A 21193-nucleotide genomic window follows, 5' to 3' on the forward strand; every position below is an offset into this window, starting at 1 on the left:
TCAGGCTCCTTCGCTGTGAAAAGGAACGGGTGGGGGGGAATTGAAGGCAGGAAGGTGGGAAACAGCCCCTGCAAAGTGTGAAGCCTCAGGCTGTCATCATCCTCGGGGGCTCGGCCAGGCGGGAGCTCAGCTCACATGTCATGTGCATGACAGCTGCTCGCAGGGAGCGCAGAAGAGGAGCTCTGGCTGGTGCCACAGCCTGAGGAGCCCACTGTCATGCGAGGTCGCGAGGGAGCAACACCAGGCAGGTGGAGGCGGGTTCCGAGCCGAAAGCTTGTGTGCAGGCGAGTCCGGGGTGGTGTGCAAGGAACTGATGTTTTCGGAGACCAGCTCCCAGTTACAGAGCCTGGTTGCCCTGGGCATTTTGGCAGTGGATTGGTCGAGGGCTTGCCATGTGCCAGACTTGTGTGTATGTTATGCACACACAGGTTCTTCAAGGAGCTAGTCATGGATCTGGGAGACCAACCCACCCGTGCCGTGTTCTGCCTTTGGGGCCCTATGCTGGCTTGTTCGCAGAGCCCAGGAAGCCTGTGGAACATGGGGCCGTGTTACTCTGATCACAGAGGGCAGGGCAGGGCAGGGCAGGGCGGGCACCTCTTTCAACGGCAGGTTTTATTTTGTTTTCCCTCTTGGAAATTCCCCCTTGAATTGGGACAAAGGCAGGTAGAATTTGGTAGCTCTGTGGACTTGGCCTGTGAGGGGCTGACAACCATTGAGAGCAGCCACTCGTGGCCCCTGTACCCACAGAGGAAGCCAGTTTTGAGAGGGAAGAGGGGAGAGGGGGGAAGCCGGAGATCGCAGAGATGGAGGCAATCGGGTGTGTGCGTGCGTGTGTGCGTGTGTGCCTGCGTGCGTGTGTGTGTGTGTGCATGCGTGTGTGCGTGTGCGTGTGTGCCTGCGTGTGTGCGTGTGTGCGGCATGTGGGGAGAAGTGAAGCTATGGAGAAACACAGTCACTCTGATTTCCAGCCTGCGCCCCAAGACTTTCAGCCACACTTTCTCTTCGGCCTGTCTTGAAATTTCCGGTTGGCCATTCACAATCACTCGCTCTGCCACCTCAGGCCTCACTCTCCACTCCCCACTGGAATGGGGTCTGCTCCTTGTAGCCATCACGCCTGGAAAAGAGAAGCTGATGTCTGTATTTCATGGTGGTGGAAACGGAGGCTCAGAGAAAGTTAAGCGAGTGGCTAAGTGGGTGTTAGGTCCGACACTGGCTCCCAGGCTGCCTCTCTCGGGGGGTCTTCCATGATGGCTGGAGACAGTGTCACACAGGAAGGGACAAGCAGAGGGCAGGCTCTCCTATCCTCCCCATCTCCCCAGGAGGAGGGGACCCTCTGATGACCTAGCACTATTTTCTTCATAGATCTCAACTGGCCACACCCTGCAACCCAGAGTGCAGCTTGGGTACCACTAACTGGGTATTAGGGGTCTGGGCTCCATGGTGACCTCCGGGCTGAGCAAGGAGCTGGAGGACATGGAGAAACTTCAGAAGGAAGACCTTCGGATTGGCCACCAGCCCCTTGGAACCGGTGTCCAGCACTATTCCCATCTGCTCCTTCCCAAATGTCCCTCCCAGTCAGGACCAAGACCTGGGCCTCCCTGGGAGACAAGGAGTGCAGGACATGGGTAGACAGGGCTGGAGAAGGGGACACAGGAGCCCACACTCCTCCAGGAAGCCCTGAGCCCCGAGCCCTCCAAGTCTGGTGGGTCCTCTGTCTCACGGCCTCTGCTCCTGTCTTCCCTGCTGGCCGGTGAGCTCCTGCAGGCAGCTCCGTGCCCCGGAACGTGACTGAATGTTCTGCAGTGATAACCGGATGGATGTTTGCTGAGTAGAAAAGCCTTATGAGAGAGAGAGAAGCAGCAGACAATAGGGCCTCCCAGGACAGTGCTTGGGGGGAGGACCTTGGGAGCTCTGGCGTGGCCACGTTCACGTCTTTGACCGCAAGCTGCTCCCGTGCTGTCCCTTTGGGAGATGCGGTCAGACCTCAGAGGGAAAAGGCATGGGGTGCATATTCCAGGGGAGCTCATGAGCACCGGTCTCAGAACCCCATGGATTTCCCCATGAACGAGGGCGGTTCCCGCCGTGCTGGTAGCTGTCAGCGGAAGGTGAGGCGGGGCTTCCAGGAAGTGGCCGGGGCCCAAGAATTGACCTGGGTGCCTCCCCTGTGAGAAGAGGCCACGGGCCTTTCAATGAAGTCCACTTCCGTGACGTGCAGGGGTGATCTGAGGGTGGGAAGCCCACCTCAGGGGTTTGCTGGGGGATTAAAAGAGATGACTACATAGGACACACCCCTTTTCTCTTTAGGGAGCTGTTCATTGGGCCACCTCGATGTCCCTTTCCTTCTCGTTCTGTGCTCATGACCTTATTCTGTCCCTCGGCCCTGTTCTCTGAAACGAACCTAACAGGCAAACGCACTCCCGCCTCCCACACCGACAGCGACAGGGTGGGGGGCGCGGGCCGCTGCTGCTGGAAGCTCCCTCCCTCTCACGGGGCCTGGAGCTTACCCGGTCTCTGCGGCCTCACCCAGGATTAGCCGGGGAGCATTTGGCAACCCATCACAGAAGACCCGCCCAGCGTGTCTCACCTCGGGAGGGGTTCCACCGTGGTAGGTAAGAAAACGTCCGGACGTGTGTGGGTTCCAGGTGCCGGCCATCGGGGTGCTGGCTCTGTCACTGGGACTCGCAGGGTCCTGTGATCTCCTGGGCTGGTAGCAAGCGGGTGGCAGCAGCCGCCGGTGGCTCCATCGTCAGAGAGACCTCCCAGCAGCTCCTGGGAGAGGCCTCTCGCGTCACATCTCACTGGCCAGAATTGGGTCACCTATCCGTACCTGAACCCCTCCACAGGCACAAGGAATGGAGTTGTCCCTGCCACCTGGACCAGTCAGGAGCTTCCCTTGGAGCCGGGTGAACTGCCCCTGCCTTGCACGGTGGGCAGGCGGTGTTCCTGAGGAAGATCGAGGCCTCGGACCAGAAGGGAACAGCAGGGCTGTGGGTGTCTGGAGGTTGCTCCAGCTGCTCTCTGCGTCTCATGCTACCTGTTTATTCACGCTCCCTGCCCCCCTTCCTGGATGCCCGGAGGTCAAAGCCAGGGCCTGGGTCATCTCGGAGCCTTCCTCACCGTCCAGCATACCCATGGCCATCCTGGGACTGAGCTGATGCAACTCCCCCCCCCCACACACACCTTTTTTTAAGGATTTAAACTAAAAATCCAAATGCTACAAGCACATCATGACTATGTAGACACTGCCATCCGCCGTTGTCTTTTCTCGAGTCCTTGGTGGTACTGTGTTTTCTTCTTCTTTTTAAACAGGGACAGGGACAGGACAGCGTGCTCAGAAACCAGCTGTCTCCACAGCGAGCAAACGATGTGATTTTGCAACAACGAGAGGCAGTTCCCGGCGCAAGGTTCTGCTGCCGGCTCCCTTCCGGAGGCGCCGGCGTCTCGCGTCCTTGGTAAGATGGGCCTCTCCCCACCTTCCTGCTACCTTCTCCCAGATTCTAGATCCCGGGGGGTTTTGTTTACCAGCCCAAATCGGTTCAGAGTCCCTGTTTTTAAGACCCAAAGGCACAAACAAGCAATTGATATGAAAGCAAACCTACCTGCATGCAGATTCTTTTTTTTTTTTTTTTTTTTAATTTGTGGCAGTGGCCGGTCAAACCCTGCCCCCTCCAAATTTGTCTCCAATCAGACCCTGAAAAGCAGAGGAACTTTCTACGGATCCTTAACGATGGATTGTCCAAGGGAAGCTGGGCCCGACTCCCTGCGTGAGAAATGGATCCGGAACCAAAGACAGGGAGAGAGACAGAATCAAAGCCTCCTCGACCCCTCCCTTCAAAAAGTCACACTTTCCTATTCCTCTCTCGTTTTCATCCATCACCAGAGCAATACCCCCTAGATCAATGCATTAACTTGTTTGTTTTCTACAATGAAGGGAAACTTCACGGCCTCATCATTCATTCCAGAGTGTGGGGGGGAAAAAAAAACACAAAAGCCAGCCACCGAAATTTGCATGGTGCTCAATTATACATTAGTGAACATCACTTGGCAATCTGTTCATATCAATTTAATTGGATTTTAATACTACCTCTGATCTTGTTTTCTAATTAACAGCAGTGCTTGGAAATAAAGCAGAACCATGCACCCAGCAACACCTTTGATCTCGACCATATGGAGCTCCACCAAGCTCTGGAAAAAATCCCCCCTTGCCTCCACAGCAGGCCGAGAGAAGTGGGGGCCCCCAGATGGCCAGATACCACGGACTCTTGCACCCCGTGGACCGTCTCAGCCTCTGATTGGTTCCCACTGCAAAGGCAGGGGACACGCTTCCCCTGCTGGAGGCCAGTTCCGGTCCCCGGCCTCGCGCGAGCTTGATGATTTTCACAGCTCGGTTTTTGGGGGACCAATATTTGAATAAACAGGCCTGACCCCGCGAGGTTTGTGTTCGAGTGGAGTCTCACCCTGAGGACGGAGCGACGGCCACATGAACGGCACAGGCGTCACCGCCCCTTGTCAGAGCGCGCCTCTGGACCGGCCTGGGCAGCTCGTGGAGCTGGCCTCGGGCAACTCTCTGGCTGTGGGGGGCCTCTCTTCTTTGCTTCTTTTTCTCCTCTCTCTCTTTGTATGTGTTTCTGATCCCTGGGTCTCTAATCTCACTGATTTCCATCCTGTGGGTTGATTGTGTGGAAAGTCTGATCAAACCCTGAGACCAGTTGAAAAAGATTAAGCCCAGGACCTGTGAAATCAGAGAGGGTCCCGAGGGAAGCTGGACAGCGCAGGGGGCGCAGGTGGGGCATGGCCAGGGCATGGCCAGGGGCCAGGGACCTGCAGGGACCTGGCCTGGAGGAGGCAGGCAGGACAGGTGGTTGTGGAGCGATGGCGTCTTGGTAGACAATCCCGGCCTGCAGCGACAGTCACATGACGGCCTGCACGCCCTTTCCCTCCTGACTTGTCCTGCTCCTGAACCGTTTGCGATTCTGAAACCCCCAGGAAGCTCCGAAAGGCACTGCTCTTACAGGGTTAGAGCAGACTCACTGGGCAGAACATCCCGACCCGAGCTGATACGAGGCGATCTGTAACCCTTTATTTATCCTGCTGGCTCCGGGAGTCACTCACTTTGGAGAGAGAGTCTTGGATGCATGGTGTCCCGTACGCCGCGGGGATACTACGTAGTGACCTTTTTAAAACCCAGAACATTCCGAGTTATAAACCACACGGGGCCCTGAGGGTCTGGGCTCAGGGACCTGGTAGCAGTGCTTTTCTTGGGCACGTGGGTTAACGCATGTGGAGTGGGGAACGCTCGCCATGTCTGGAGTCCTGTTTGATTGCCGACTGCCACTTGTGTGGGGTGCTGCTGCTGGCACCCTCGAGGAAGAGGCCAGGCATGTTGCACACCTGCCTCGTGTCTCCACCTCCGGAGCTAAGCAGTGTGCGAGGGGCGCGGAGAGGAAGATTCGTGTCGCCCTTTGAAGGAATTTACATAATAATCTTGGCCCCGTGTCCTTCCAGGTAACCATTTATAGCTGGGTCTGTAATTTAGTTTAGTTTTGAAAGCAATATTTCCTTTGGATGGTTTTAACCTTTAGATGTGTCTCGCTTTCTGAAGAACCCCACCAACGCACACACACCTCTTGTTATTAAACAGGGAAATTGACCTGTAGGGTAAAGCTCTTATCGAGAAACTTAAATGGCAGGTCCTGCTCGGCCCCTCCATCTCCTGAGCTCCTCTCACTCCGTCTGGAACCACTTCACCCCCTCCTCTCGGTCTTAGTCCGAATGCTGGACTCCAGGACCAGCGTGGCCCAGCTGGTGGGGGCTGGGAGCAAGGGGCTCTCTGCTCTCAGCTCAGCATGACCTCTCCATGGGGTGAACTCATCCCCGCCCTTGTGCACAATTTGTGGCCCGTGGGTTTTGGCCTTATCCCAGGTCTGGGTTTCCTGACCAGGTTCCAGGTTTGGGAACTGGATTTCTCTGCTGGGGGTGCTTCCCAGTGACCCAGGCCATCCTGGTCCCTTCAGGCTGGTTTCTGTCCTGCCCTGCTAAGACCTACCCCCCCACCCCCGAGCCTGGATCCTGACGCTGAAAAACCCATGATGAGAGACCGTCCAGTTCCCGCACACCTGCCCCTGGGCTTCTGCTGCCCAGTCCTCTGCAGCGGGGCGGGGTATGTCATGGAACAGGTCATTCTGGGACCCAGCGGTCAATTCAAACTGTCCCTGCTGGAGCTGAGTGACTCCTGCAGGCAGGCGCTCTGAGTGACCACCCTCCTCACTAGAGTGCCCACATTCACGCCGGTGTCTGGCCATTTCCACGCCACCTGTGCTCCTGCAGAAGTCATGTGAGCCACTCAGATGTCACTCAACCTACTTTCCCTTCCTCTCTCTCTTTCTCTCAAATCAATACAATAAAGATGAAAAAAAAAAAAAGTGCTGGGTCCTACGGTAAGTGTGTGTTCACTTTTCCAAGAGCCTTCCATAGCGGCCGTGGAAGTTCACATCTCCCCCGCAGTGTGTAGGGGCGACCAGGTGCTTTCTGCCCTGGTTCACGCTTGCCAGTTTGGGTTTTCGGTTTTGGCTATTATAATAGGCGTGTGGTCTGTGTTTCCCTGAGACTGAACGACACTGGTCACCTGTGCATGTCTTTACAGCCCTCCATGTATCTTCTTCTGTGATATGTTCTTTCTCGTCTTTTGTCTACTTGGTTATCGAGTTGTTTCCTTATATTGAGTTGTGAGAATTCTTTATAGAGTATGAACACAAAGAATTTTTTTTTTATTAGGTATTTGATTTACGAAAATTTGCTCCCAGAACCTTGGCTCATCTTTTAAGATCCTTATCTGTGTCCTTTGAAAGGCGGAAGCTTTACTTCTGATGAAGTCTGACCTACCCAGTTTTTCTTTTAAGAGTGTATGTTTGATTCTGCATCTGAGAAATGATTAGCGAACCCCAAGGTCGCAAAGATTTCGCCTACGTTTTCTTCTGGAACAAAAACTGCGTTCTGAGTTTCGAATAGTGAGAGGCGTTTAGCATTCACTTTCGGTTTCCTTGGCGATGCATAGCCCTGGAGAACCTAGCACACTGCTCACTGGCTTGCTTGCCCCACTCTGAGTACCGGTAACCACACCCAAAGCTCTCCACAGCTCCAGCAGAAAGGCCACACCCTTCGTCTGATCTTTGCTTTCAATCACCTTCTCCAACTCTGGATTCACTGGGCCGTCCCTCCTCCAGCATATTAAACACTCCACTTCTATTTGGGTTTTGGAAGTGGTTGGCTTGGCCAACCTGGTGAGGCCCCAGATTTCTGACTTTCTCTTCCCCTTCTGTTGTGCTTGCTGACTGGTCAGCTCTTCCCTGAGTGTATTTCTTGATGGTGTTTTCCCAGACGCATCCAACTGTATCCGACAGACACAGGCTGATGTTCGGTGTTCAAACTCCTTCCCTAGAGCCACTGGTTGGCAGGCACAAGTGCCGCCCTCCGAACAATCCTGGGCAACCACCGTAGCCCATGTTTGCCCTGCATAAACAACCTGGAGGTCCACCTGTCCACCTTAATGCGTCTGCTTCTTCATTTCCTTTCTCTCCTAGTTCTGTAGCAGTCTGGATAGGAACACTCGCTGCTACAACAACAACACCTGGCATTCCAGGCACTTACTATAATAAGAGTTCATTTATCTTTTACTTATAACCCACGGAGGGTTGGTGGCTCTCCTCTAAGCCTTGACTCAGGAAACTGGGTTTCTTCCACCTTCTATCATGGAGCTCCACTATTTCAGAGGCCTTTCCCTCCAGTCATGAGGATGGGGGTGGGGGCGAGAGGAGAGAGGAAGAGCACAGAGGTGCTCATGGTAGACCTCCATTTCATTGGCCAGAACCTGATCATGTGGCCCTAACACAATTGTAAGGGATGCTGGGAAGTGTAGTCTTTCTGTGAGTCCATGAAGAGGAAGCAGGAGTAGTAAGATCTGATTGCATGGACCCATTTTTTTTTTTTTTTGGATTGTGTATCGAAGAAAACCTCAGCGTTTCATATAATGCTATTCATTTAGTGATTCTTCTAAATGAACAGTGGTTTGAATCTCGATGCTAGGTACAGCACTGTCAGGGGAAGGTGGGAGGGGGGAGGGGGCGGCACTATCTCTAGCCCTTGAAATGATATATCCCCAGAGTGAGAGGGAGGCTTAGTTTATCTCCTTCGCATAGATGAACGAACTGGTTCAGAAAGGCAATCTTGCCCAAGGTCACGGAGCTTGCAACTTGATCAACCGCGATTAAATCTTATATTCATTCTAAGCGGTTAACCTATATTTGCACCAGGAGGAAGTCTATACCCTCCAGGTTATAGTCTGGTGGGGAAGTCAGACACTAAATCAAGTAATTATAATCCAGGGAGACAAGTGGACAAGGTGTCGTCAGAACACTGACCGCCATAGCTGGGGGTGGGGGTAGGGTATTATTGGGTAATCTTCCAAGGAAAGGCATTTGAGTTGGGGTTCTATGGAGTAGTCAGGAGCTCACCAGATGGAGAAGGAAGAGAAGATTTTTGTTACATATCTCTCCTTGTGGCCTCTGCTCCAGACCGGGACCCACATGGAAGGGCCCCCCTTGAGTTTTGGGTTGGGGTTTCTGGTTTTAATTTGTGATGCCTGTGAGGGAGGTGGAGTCTGGGAGGGGGCTGGAGATCTGAAGGAAATAGCTGTTCTGCACTGGCTGGGCTGTCTCCGGGAGGTGCAGATGTTCTGATAAGGCGCTGTGATCTGTGATTGTGACCTTGCCGAGCAGCCCTGCGGGAGATAAGGGCAGAGGAGCTGCAGAAGGGGCTTCCTGCCCCGGCTGATAGGCCGGCAGGGCGAGTCTGCAGCGTGGGGCTGGCCCACCTGTTGCAGAACCTGCTGACTTGGTCAGTGAGGTGCTGAGGCTGCACTTCCTTCTCTTTCCTCCAGGGCTGCATCTCCGGTCCCCCGGTGCCTGTAGGACCCCTTTGAGACCGTCTGGGGCAGGGTGTGAACCGGGTTGCAGCCCTGCTTCTGCTCTCAGTGAGCTAGGAGGCTGAGGGCAAGTCGGCCTGCCGTTCTCGGCCTTCCTTTCTGTTGGGCAGATAAAATGTATTATGCTCACTTTGTTAAAGAGGCCGTTGCCCAGGTGATATTAATGTGTGTTGAGAATTGTTGTAGCCTGAGGCTTGGTTTTGGGATTAAGCCTGTCCCACCCTTTTTGGTGTGAGGTGGTACAATCCTATCATGCCTCATAGAAGTGATTTTGTATTAGAGACTTCCCCATTATGTATATTGGATTAAGGGTTTGGATTTCTACACTATAAAATGGGAACGGAGCGGGAGTTTGCTCTCTTGGTTCCTGAGGTTAGTATGAGAGAGCAGAGAGAATAGAGCCAGCAGCGGGAGGAGGCCACGTGGAGAAGGCCAGGAAAAGCAGCCAAGATGGCGGAGTACTGAGTGAGATGCCAGTTTGTACAGAGTTTGTATCTGGGATAAGGAAGGAAATGGGGAACTGAGGAGAATAAGGCTGTTGAGCTAGAAACCTTTGATTCTAGGAAACTCGGATAAATCAGTAGCTTTGTGAGCACTGAATGTGACTGGGTTTTGGAGCCCAGTGTGTATTTTTACTTGCCCGCCGGGTGCAAGCTAGATTAAAGACTATGGCCCACCAGTTTTTGGCTCCATGGTTTCTTTACCGACTGTCTGAATCCAATGCGAACCTGCATGGGCTGGGCTCCTCTGATAGTGGCCCTGGCCTTGGCTCCTGGCTTTACACTTTCCCTGTTAGAAAACGGGGTTATCAATCTTGACTTCAAAGCCTGTTGCTAGGAATCAGCAGTTGATGAGCCAGAGGTGCCTACAAGGGCATTTGGTGGAGACTAGAAGGGGCTGCACTTTTTATCACCAGCATCATTACTGTCCTTGTCATCCATTATCTTGGTATGATTGCCGCCTCTGCTTGGAGACACAGCCATTCCAGTTCTGGAGCTCTGGCCACGTGGCAGGCTCCGGGGAGCAGAGCTTCTGCCCTGGAGTCTCTGGGCTAGGAAGGGAGACTGTGGCCGGTGAGAGAGGACAGGTCTGAGTGCTTGCCAGACCGGGGGCCATGGAAGTCCTCCCAGGGAGCACTGGGACTGGGTGCCACTGCGCCCGGACCTGCCGACTCTGAGGCCAGAGTGTGCGCTCTTCCTGTACAGGGGGCCATCCTGCTCTCGGGAACTACACTTGTCTTGTTTTTCATCAGCACAGTTCTTTCCTTCTAGCCCTCCCGGTGGACAAGGACACAAGGTCGCCCCTTTCCTGTGAGTGTGTCAAAATGCTGATGGCTTTTTGTTCTGCTCCTTCCCTCCCTTCCCTCCCTCCCTGCTGGTGCTGTTCCACAAACAAAACTTTATGTCCCCGTTAGCAGGTGATCTGTGCGCTTGCTGGGCTCTATACGTGGGCTCTAATGTCACACTGCCTCATGTACACTAAGGAAACACATTTGCTACCTAGAGGATTCTCAGTGTCTCAAGAGGCAATGGAAGCCTCTCTCTCCGTGTCCGTGTGTCCGTCTCTCTGTTTTCACGGGAGGTGCCACACACGGCACTCCAGGAGACTGGGTTTTACTCACTTATAAGCCGCAGCTCTAGGCCCAGCTCTGGGCCCCCTGTAGAAAGACCATTCTATTCTAAGCTTAAAAAAATCAGGAAGAGAAGAAGCCAGGAAATCAGGGGTGGTTATTCACATGGATTGGGAACAATAAAAAAAACCTGTCAGAATATTAATTGGTGTGCCACGTTCCTGCCACGAAGAGGAGGGCAGCCTGGAGTGACAGGAGATAACAGTGACGCAGATGATGCCTGACAGGAGCGATTCCACATACAGGCAGCGGCAGCAAGTCGGGCAAGTTCACAGCAGATCTCCTCGTAACAGGAACTGGCTGTTAGGCTCTCTGCAGACTGCCAACAGAAGACTACGTCGAAGATTTTAGCCTCGTCAGAGCATGCGGATGGGTGGGCTGGGGGTGGGGATAGGGGGAGTTTGCTCAAAACCATCCCTCCTCCCTCCCGGTTTGAGGTATCACCTTGTGAAATCCACACAGCAGGTTGAGAAGCCCCCTACAACTCCCTGGTTTCTCAGCTCAAATGTTTCTACTCTCTTCCTCTCAAATTAGTCAGCTCCTGTCCAGAACACGAACTGCAAATGATAAATTGTTTCCTTATTTGGTGTGATGTCTGTCTCCCCAGCTACGTGGTAGGTAGAGTCCAGCGATTCTGCCAGGGCAGCCGAGGGTTTGGGTGGTTGTTCTCTCTCAGAACCTCCGAGAGCCCCTCCTGTCCTCACCGAGTGCTGCCTGGTTTTGTCTCAGGGGACTCTCCTGGAACAAATACTGCCCCCAGCACAAACACAGTTTTTGTGCGACATCCAGGCCCAAGTCCACATTTTGCCACTTGGTTATTAGCAGGGGGACCTTGGACAAGCCTGACTATCTCTCTGCATTTCAAGTTCTTGGTGGAGGTAAGACTTGGAAAGACTTGGTGTCAGGCTGCAGTAGCGTCCGAGTCTCCCGACCTCGGGCCTGCACCCCGTGTCATAGGACTAAATGTCCTCACGTTGGTGGCTTTCAAAGGGGAAGGTGTCAGTGAAGGGTGCTGTCATGGAGGACAAGGAGAAGATGCCAGGACTACTATTTCTATTTAGTTCATTTATTATTTATTTCTTTTAGCTCCTTTGCGTGGTAAGCAATTTGGTCTTCAGCAGCAGCAGGGGAAGGCAATCTAGCTTTGGCCATGAAATTCAGGATCAGTTGGGAGCATCAGGGAGGAGCAGCTGGAATCCTGTGCTGGCTTGGATGTGGGGCCATTTATTTTCCCCACCGACCTTGAATGACCCCCATCTCTGCCCCTTCTCAGGTTTGTGTCTGTTTTTTGTAATTGGTCTGTCTCTTTCCCAACCTGCAGCATGAAGGCGAGGGCCTGTTAGGAGATTCCAAAGATCTGAGTTGCAGGTTCCATTCTGACCATTACTTTACCGGGTGACCTTAGGGAGATGTTGAGTTTTGGGGCCCTCGCTTGTAACTCGAGTGTATGGGCCCAGATGGTCACCACTAAGTCCTTTGAAACTCCATGATGCTATCACCCTTCTAGTTGGAAAACATTTCTTTCAAAGTCCCTCCCCCACTCTTAAATCAACCGCATGATGGAAAAAAAAAACAACCCTCAAACATATATAATATGTGGCTTTAGGTCTTATGCTTCATTAAAAAAGTAAATGAGCAAGATTATTAAGACAGAGCCAAAGTAAAACACGAGGGGAGAGTTGGAGAGCTGGCATCTCCCGGGACAAACACGTGAACACGCACGTCTGTGTTTTTGAACCAGCTTTGCGCACGGCTGTCCTGCCTGTTGACGGGACTGGAAGCCTGGCCTTAGATGGGGGCCCCGTGCTTTGTGAGATGACAGGACCAAGTGAAAAGGCTGCGTGTGAACCTGGAGCGGCCACTGAGTCTCAGGCCCGGGCTGTTTCTGTAGAGGGTTGGAATAGAACACCAGGATCAGGACCAGTGGCAAGGATGCTTGACTGTGGCGAGGGTCTCTGTCCTCCTTGTGATACAGAGCAACTGGCAGTGACGCCAGAGGCTCAACCATCAGGGACCTCCCCCAGGTATAGGATCCCGGAAGCAGTCCCTGGGAAAGGATGGGACCCTGGGTCCGGAAATCTCCTGCACATCATCATGTTTTGACAGCTTTATTGAGGTATAATTGACAAGCAATAAACCACACAGGTTTAGAGTGTCCAGTTTGATAAGTTTTGACATGGGAATACACCCATGAAATTGTCACCGCAAGCCAGACAGCAGATCACCTCCAAGCGTTCCATGCTGGGACTGGCCTTTTCAGTTTCTTAACAACGTCTTTTAAAGAGGAGAAGTTTTTATTTTGATGAGGCCAATCATAATTATTTTTTTCCTTAAGAGCTATGTTTTCCGTGTTGTATCTACAAAACCTTTGCCTAATCCAAGGTTACAAAGGTTCTTACACGCTTTCTTCTAGAAGTGTTGTGGTTTACATTTTGATTTATCACATTTGTTTTGAGTTCATTTTTTTTGTATAGTGTGAGGTATGGATTGAAATTTTACTTCTGCATGTGATTATAATAATGAACTGTTATTTATTAATTTTTAAATTATTCTTAATTGTTCTAGCACCACTTGTTGAAAAGACTGTATTTCCCCCGCCGAATTATCTTTACATATTAATTGAAAATTAGCCATCTATATGTAGGTTTATTTCTGGAGTCTGTCTGTCAATCTTACACTAATACCACATTGTCTTGATTACAGTAGTTTCATAATAAGTCTTGAGGTCAGTGTTTGTCTTTCAACTGTATTCTTTTTAAGAGTTCTTTTGCCCATTGTAGGTTCTCTGTACTTCCATAAATTTAGAGTCAGTTTATCATTTTCTCCAAAAGACTTGCAAAGGTTTTGGCTGAAATTGCATGGGCGCTACGGATCAGTTCGGGAGACTTGCTATCTTAACAGTAGTGTGACTTCTGGTTCAGGATTTCAGTGCATCTTTTCATTAATGCGTATCTTTTAAAATTTCTTAGCAATACTTTGTAGTTTTAGGCTTTGCACATCTTTAGTTAGATTTATCCCCAAGTAGCTCTTATTTTTTAATACTGTTTAAATATTTTTTTAATTTCTTCATTGCTAGTATATAGAAATATAATTGAGTTTTTTATTAATTGATCTTGTAACCAGCAACCTTACTGTACTCACTTATTAGTTCTAGTTACTTTTCTTCATATATTACAAGAGATTTTCTATGTGCACTATGTCTGCAAATAAAAACAGTTCTACCACCTTTTCATCTGGATTTCTTTTATTTCTTTTCTTGTCATATTGCATAACTTAGAAATCGCAGTACAATGGTGCCTAGAAGTGGTGAGAGCTAACTTCTGTGACTTGCTCTTGATCTTAGGACGGCAGAATTCAGTCTTTCACTATTACGTGTCGTGTTAGCATGTGTTTTTAGAAGATGCCCTTTATCAGTTTGAGGAAGTTCTTTTTTATTCCTAATTTGCTGAGGGATTTTATTTTGTTGTTGTTTTTTAAGATTTTATTTATTTATTTTAAAGAGGAAGGAGAGAGAGGGAAGGCAGGGAGGAGCAGGAAGCATCTCCCATGTGTGCTTTGACCAGGCAAGGCCAGGGTTTCAAACTGGCATCCTCGGTGTTCCAGGTTGACGCTTAATCCACTGTGCCACCACAGGTCTGTTTTTGTTTTTTTTTAAAAATAAAAAAATGGATACTTTATTTGGCCAAATACTTTTAATATATCTATTAAGATGGCTACATGGTTTTTCATTTTTTTGGTCTGTTAATATGGTAAATTACATCGATTGATTTTCAAAAATTATACCAACATGTATGCCCAGGAGAAAACCTATTTGGTCATGCTGTTCCTTATAAATGTTATTGAATTGAGTTTACTAAAATTTTAAAAATAATTTTTGCATTTATTTTCATATATGATATTAGATTATGGTTTTCTTATTTTATTTTATATATATATGAAATATATTATTTATATATTGATATTGATAAAAATATCAATCTTATATATTTCATATATATATATATATATATATATGGCTTAAGTTATTGGTTTTAGAGAGAGAGAGAGACATTGAGAGGCAGAGACAGGAACATAGATCTGTTGACCAGGGATCGAACCAGCAACCTCTGTGCTTCAGACCACCACTTTAACCAGCTGAGCTGTGTGGCCAGAGCTCTTCTCTTATGATATTTCAACCTTGTTTTGGTATCAGGGTTGTGCTGGCTTTATAGACTGCACTGAGAAATATTTACTCTTCTGTTTTCTGGAAGAGTTTGGTATTATCTATTTCTGAAATATTTGCATAGAATTCTCCAGCAAAGCCACCTCAGCCTGGTGTTTTCTATTGGGAAAGTTTTCAACTAAAATTTCAATGTCTTTAATAATTAAAGTGCTATTTAGATTTTTTACTTCTTGTTGGGTAACCTTTGGTAGTTTGTCCAGTTTATCTAAATTGTTAATTTTGTTGGTATAACATTTTTAATATTTTAATTTATCCTTTTAATATCTGTAGAATTTGTAGTGATGTCACCCTTTTATTCATGATATTGATAATTTGTTTCTTTTCTCTTTTTTTCACCCTAAGTGATCTGGGTATAGTTTCTTCATTTTCATTGATATTGTCAGAGAACCAGTTTTGGCTTTGTTGATTTTTTTCTAATAATTTCTATTGGTTTTCTATTTTTGATTTCTCTTCTAATCATTTAAATTTTTTTGTCTGTTTAATTTCAGGTTTCTCTGTTATTCTTCAGCTAGTGTTTTACTTTAACGTGGATGGTGAAATCATTAATTTGAGACCTTCTTTTCAAATATGAGCATTTAAAGCTATTAATTTCACTCTAAATGCTGCTTTAGCAGCACCCTATACACTGGAATTGTTTTCATTTTTAGGCAGTTCTCAATATTTTCAAATTTTCCTTTTGATTTCCCCTTTGATTTGTGAGTTATTAGTAGTGTGTTATTTTAGTTTCTACATTCTAGAGATTTTCTAAATGTCTTTGTGTTATTGATGTTTGATTTAATTCCACTGTGGTCAGTGAATGCACTTTGTATGACTCAAATGATTGAGACTTGTTTTATGGCCCAGAATATGTTTTACTTTGGTGAATGCTTTGTGTGCACTTCAAAAGAATGCTTATCCCACTGTTGTTGGGTGAAGTAGTCCCTAAATGTTGATTAAGTGGGTTGATAGTGTTCAGATATTATTGGTTATCTCTCCACTTGTTCCATCAGTTATTGATAAGGGGTTATAGAAATCTTCAACTAAAATTGTAAATTGGTCTATTTATCCATTAATTTCTAAGATTTTTGCCCCATCTATTTTTTTTTAGAAGAAAGAACATACATTTATTCTCACAGTTCTGAAGGCCAGAAGTCCAAAACCAAGGTACAGTTGGGCTATGCTCCCTTCGAAGGCTCTACAGAGAACCTCCCGTGCCTCACCTGAGCTTCTGGTGGGAAGTTCTGTTGCTAGGTGCATAAACGTTCAGGATTAGTGTGTCCTTTTGATGAATTAATTCCTTTTCGTTATGAAATGACCTTCATTATTGCTTTGTTATTCTTTGCTCTGAAATCTATTTTCTCTGCTACCAGTATGGTCACATCCACTCTTTTTTGTTTTTGTTTAGTGTCAGTTTTTCTAATCATTTTACTTTAACTTTTATACTTAAAGTAGGTTTTTTTTTTCTTTTGGCAGCAGAGAGTTGGACTTCATTTTGCCTGTTTTGTTGACAAACTCAGTTTTTTAATGGCGCTGTTTCGATCATCAGAATCTCATGCCACTTACCAGTGGGACACATCCTGAGAAATGTGCTGTTAGAGGATTCCATCATTGCGCGAACAACAGAGTGTTTACACAAACCTGGGTGGTGCCGCCCACAGCACACCTAGGCCATTGCTGTCACCTACTGCACTTAGGTTCCAAGCCTGGACCACACGTGACTGTACTGAATACTGTAGACAGCTGGAATACAATGGTGAGTATTCACGTACACAAATGTATCTAAACATAGAAAAGGCACAGTAAAAATACGGTATGAAAATAAGAAATGGTGCACACTTGTAGAATGTACTAACATAAAGGAGTGAGTGTGAAGGCCTAGGACACTACTGTACACAACCGTAGACTTCACAAACACTGTGTACTCAGGTCACCCCAGATTTATAAGACTACATACGAGTAAACTGAACACAAAATAACATGAGGCAATTAAGAGACATGGTAAACACAGGAGGTATGAGGCTGCAGCTGGAGTAACATGGCGTACTGTTTACGGCAAACGTTTAAAAATAAGCAATTATTTATACTTTACCTACAATAATGATAAAGATAGAGTATGAGAAATACATGAACAAGGAACATGATCATTGATCATCATCATCAAACATTATGGACCGTTCATAATTGTACACTCCAGACGTTCATTCGTCCGGCATCGCAGTGGGCTCACTTACACCAGCGTCACCACAAACAGCCCCCATGGGGCAGTATTGTCCTGGGTTCAGACCCCCTGCCCAGAGGCAAGGGCAGTGCCTTCTGGACCTTCGCCTTAAGCCATCAGTGTGGAGATAATTTGTGTGCGGGTAGAAAAGATTTGGTGAAATGATGTCTACTTCATTTAAAATATTCGTCTTCTTAGTGATGGAGATGACATCTTTAACCCTTTGAGTGGTGGGTTTGTTCATGCTCACTGACCCTCGGTAGTGAGTTTCTTTTCAGAAAATGAAATTAGTTCAGTTACAGGTTTTTTTGTTTGTTTGTTTTTTATATTTTTCTGAAGTGAGAAATGGGGAGGCAGGCAGACAGATTCCCGCATGCATCCGACTGGGATCCACCCGGCACGTCCACCAGGGAGTGATGCCCGGCCTATCTGGGGCGTTGCTCCATTACAACCAAAGTCATTCTAACACCTGAGGTGGAGGCCATGGAGCCATCCTCAGTGCCTGGGCCAACTTTGCTCCAATGGAGCCTTGGCTGCGGGAGGGGAGGAGAGAGATAGAGAGGAAGGAGAGGTGGAGGGGTGAAGAAGCAGATGGGTGCTTCTCTTGTGTGCCCTGGCTGGGAATTGAACCTGAGACTTCCACATGCTGGGCCAACACTCTACCACTGAGCCAGCCAGTCAGGGCCAGTTACAGTTTTATTAACTTAAAGTCATATTTTTTTGATAACCAACTTACGGAAATAAGAAGAACACACATTTGCCTTTTTTAAATGTTGCCTTACACATTTTTAAAATAAAAATTTTTGTACGATCGTACTCTGGATGGTCAGGAGGCACTAGGACGTACACGAATGCTTGTACTACTCAAAGAGTTAAATGAGGAGGCCGTTGTCTGACTGCTGGGTGCAGAGGTTGACGTGGGTGTCGGCGGTCGTGGGGGCCTGCAGCAGTGCCCACCCCCGTGCGGGTCTCTTTTGGACCCTTGCCACATGCTTCTCCAGGGCATGCTGGGAAGTGGGCTCTCATCTTTAGCATCCATGTGACCCCATCTTGGGATTGCCAAAGGCTCAGGTCCTGCTAATCCTGCACCTGAGCCACCAAGCTTCAGCCTTTTCCTGAGACCGGGCTGTGTTTGGGAGAGGGTAGCTTATGGAGCCATGTGTGTATGGGGGACAGTGGGAGATGCCTCTGATGGAGAGGGTGGTGGGGAGGAGGGGATTCTGAAGGCCATCTTGCCCATGGCCTGGCCTCTGAAGGTACCCCAGCAACTAGAGTCTCTATTTCTATCAACCCCATGCCAGGGAGTCTCTGCCCATGTCCTCTGGAATTGTGACTTCCAGAGGAATTGTGACTGTTTTTAAGGCAAATCCTCACCACCTTGTGGAGACAAGCCCTCAGCCAACTGCTCACTGGAAAGAGGCAGGCACACCAGACGTTCTTCCTCCTATTTGACAGATGGGAAAGTAAAGGTTTGAAGGCGAGAGGAGACTTCCAAACAGTCACAGGGCTTGCACGGTAATGAGCTCTCCATCCCAGTTCACTGGGGACTTCCGGGCCACGCTGCCGAAGCTGGCTGGATGGTGTTCCCCTTCCTCAGACCACACTCATCTTCTCTCCGTGGAGGCCACACGACTGGCTCCCGGTCTTTTTACTTCCCGCTGCCCTTAGAGTCTGGCCTTCACCCTCTCTCTGAAGCGAACTTAACTCCGTAAGTTCCAACGAGAAATATGACGAACTGACTTCTTGGGGCTTCAGGAGTCACCCATCTACGGTAACACTTCAAGTTAAATGTCGTGAATGAGTAGTTACTTTCTGAAGCTGAAGCGTCTGATGGAATGGAAATCACTATTGTGTGTTAATTAAAATCGCACTGATTATTGTTATATTTTGGTGTTTTAGTAGTTCTATAACGGACACAAAGATAGAGCTCAGAGGTACACAGCGCTGTGATTCTTGTTAAACCCCAATGAAGGGCGGTATTCACTCAAACATGTCTTTATTGTTTCAGACAACTGAAATGGAATTTTTGCCTGAGATGGAGCTGGGTGTTGCAATTAGTTCTGTGGCTCGTTGGAACCCGTGGACCGGGATCCTTTGATTTTTACGCAGTCTGGATTTAGGAGGGAGCTTCTTCTGGATGCGGAGTGTCCAGGAAACCAAGGAGGAGGTCTGGGGTGGAAATGGTATGTTCCTGTCAAATTCCCCCCGGCCGTTCTGTAAACCAGAAGGGGATGGGATCTCAGAGTTCTCTAAGAATCTGATCTGAGTGGGTGGGAATCTCAGGTCATTGACTCGTCCCGCCTGGCGGCTCCTCAGAACGACCTGGTGGCTGTGGAAACAGTCACACCTCCCCTGCTCCCCAGAGATGCTGAGCAGGTGGGTGGGGTGGCCCAGTCCAACCGCTCAGGTGTCTGTTTGCCCATGGGGGTCTGGGGTGCATCAGGGTCGGGGATATGTATACCAACTCCCTCCTATTGTTCCACCTGCTTCCACCCTCCCTCCACCTCGGGGGCCTGCAGAAGTGTCCTCTGGAGGTTAGCACTAATTGGGTTGGGGACACTCACATGTCCCTGTCTCTGTCCTGTTGAGAGTATGGGCTCTAATGGCCCCAGCAGCACTGGGCCAGCCTTGCCTTTCTGCTTCTAGACGAGGGGGCCTTCTGCTGCTCCTGAAGCTGAGCCCACCACTGACTTGCTGGGGGCCTGGGGAATGATCTCTCTGGGAAGCCAGGGCTGCCCAGGAGCCGGCAGGAGGAATGGTTTCGCTGAAGATGGCAGGACGTTTGGAGGCCCCTTTGACAAGGTCGTGGTGACGTGGCAGTTTTGATACAGGATGTGTGTATTGGTCAGGCCCCGGCAGGAAACGACACTTTCAAATTGGGTCACTCGAGGGGAATTTAACAGATGTGTCATTAGGAATGGCACTGTGGTGCCCCAGCCCGGGCCTGAGGAGGGAGGGGGGGCTGACCTGGGGGGGAGGGGGGGCTGACCTGGGGGGGAGGGGTGCCACAGCCTCAGTGCAGGGGGGACCTGGTTCCCAGAGGGCCTGCTAGTCACCACAGGTCAGCTTCCTGGGCCTGAGGAGGGAGGGGGGGCTGACCTGGGGGGGAGGGGGAGCTGACCTGAGGGGGAGGGGGAGCTGACCTGGGGGGGAGGGGGAGCTGACCTGGGGGGGAGGGGTGCCACAGCCTCAGTGCAGGGGGGACCTGGGATCCACAGGGCCTGCTAGTCACCACAGGTCAGCTTCCCGGGCCTGAGGAAGGAGGGGGGCTGACCTGGGGGGGAGGGGGGGCTGACCTGGGGGAGGGGTGCCACAGCCTCAGTGCAGGGGGGACCTGGGATCCACAGGGCCTGCTAGTCACCACAGGTCAGCTTCCCGGGCCTGAGGAGGGAGGGGGAGCTGACCTGGGGGGGAGGGGTGCCACAGCCTCAGTGCAGGGGGGACCTGGGATCCACAGGGCCTGCTAGTCACCACAGGTCAGCTTCCCGGGCCTGAGGAGGGAGGGGGGCTGACCTGGGGGGGAGGGGAAGCTGACCTGTGGGGGAGGGGTGCCACAGCCTCAGTGCAGGGGGGACCTGGGACCCACAGGGCCTGCTAGTCACCACAGGTCAGCTTCCCGGCCTGAAGGAGGAGCCTGGAGGGGCGGCAGGACAGACAGACGGAAGACAGGGAGCCGGGATGGAGTTGGACTCTGCGAGGAGACGGGGCGGGCTCTGGACACACTGCACGTTCATACGTGACCATGAGGCAGTGACCTTTCCGACGGCCCTGCTGGACGGTGGGTTTTGGGCGGAGATCCAGGAATAGGGCAGAGGCCTGAGCGCAGGGAGCGTGCGGGTCTGGAGGCGCAGGAGAGCTGGACTGGATGGACGGGAGCCCCAGGCAGCGGACTGGATGGACGGGAGCCCCAGGCAGCGGACTGGATGGACGGGAGCCCCAGGCAGCGGACTGGATGGACGGGAGCCCCAGGCAGCGGACTGGATGGACGGGAGCCCCAGGCAGCGGACTGGATGGACGGGAGCCCCAGGCAGTGGACTGGATGGACGGGAGCCCCAGGCAGCGGCAGCCCAGAGGAGACAGGCCACGTGGGAAGGCCTCTGATTCCACGGGGCGTGAGTGCGCACTGCAGGGGTGACGGGCGCAGGGCCACACTCTGGACAGAAG

This window comes from Saccopteryx bilineata, chromosome 4 (genome assembly GCF_036850765.1).
Source record: "Saccopteryx bilineata isolate mSacBil1 chromosome 4, mSacBil1_pri_phased_curated, whole genome shotgun sequence".
NCBI classification, from domain to species: domain Eukaryota; kingdom Metazoa; phylum Chordata; class Mammalia; order Chiroptera; family Emballonuridae; genus Saccopteryx; species Saccopteryx bilineata.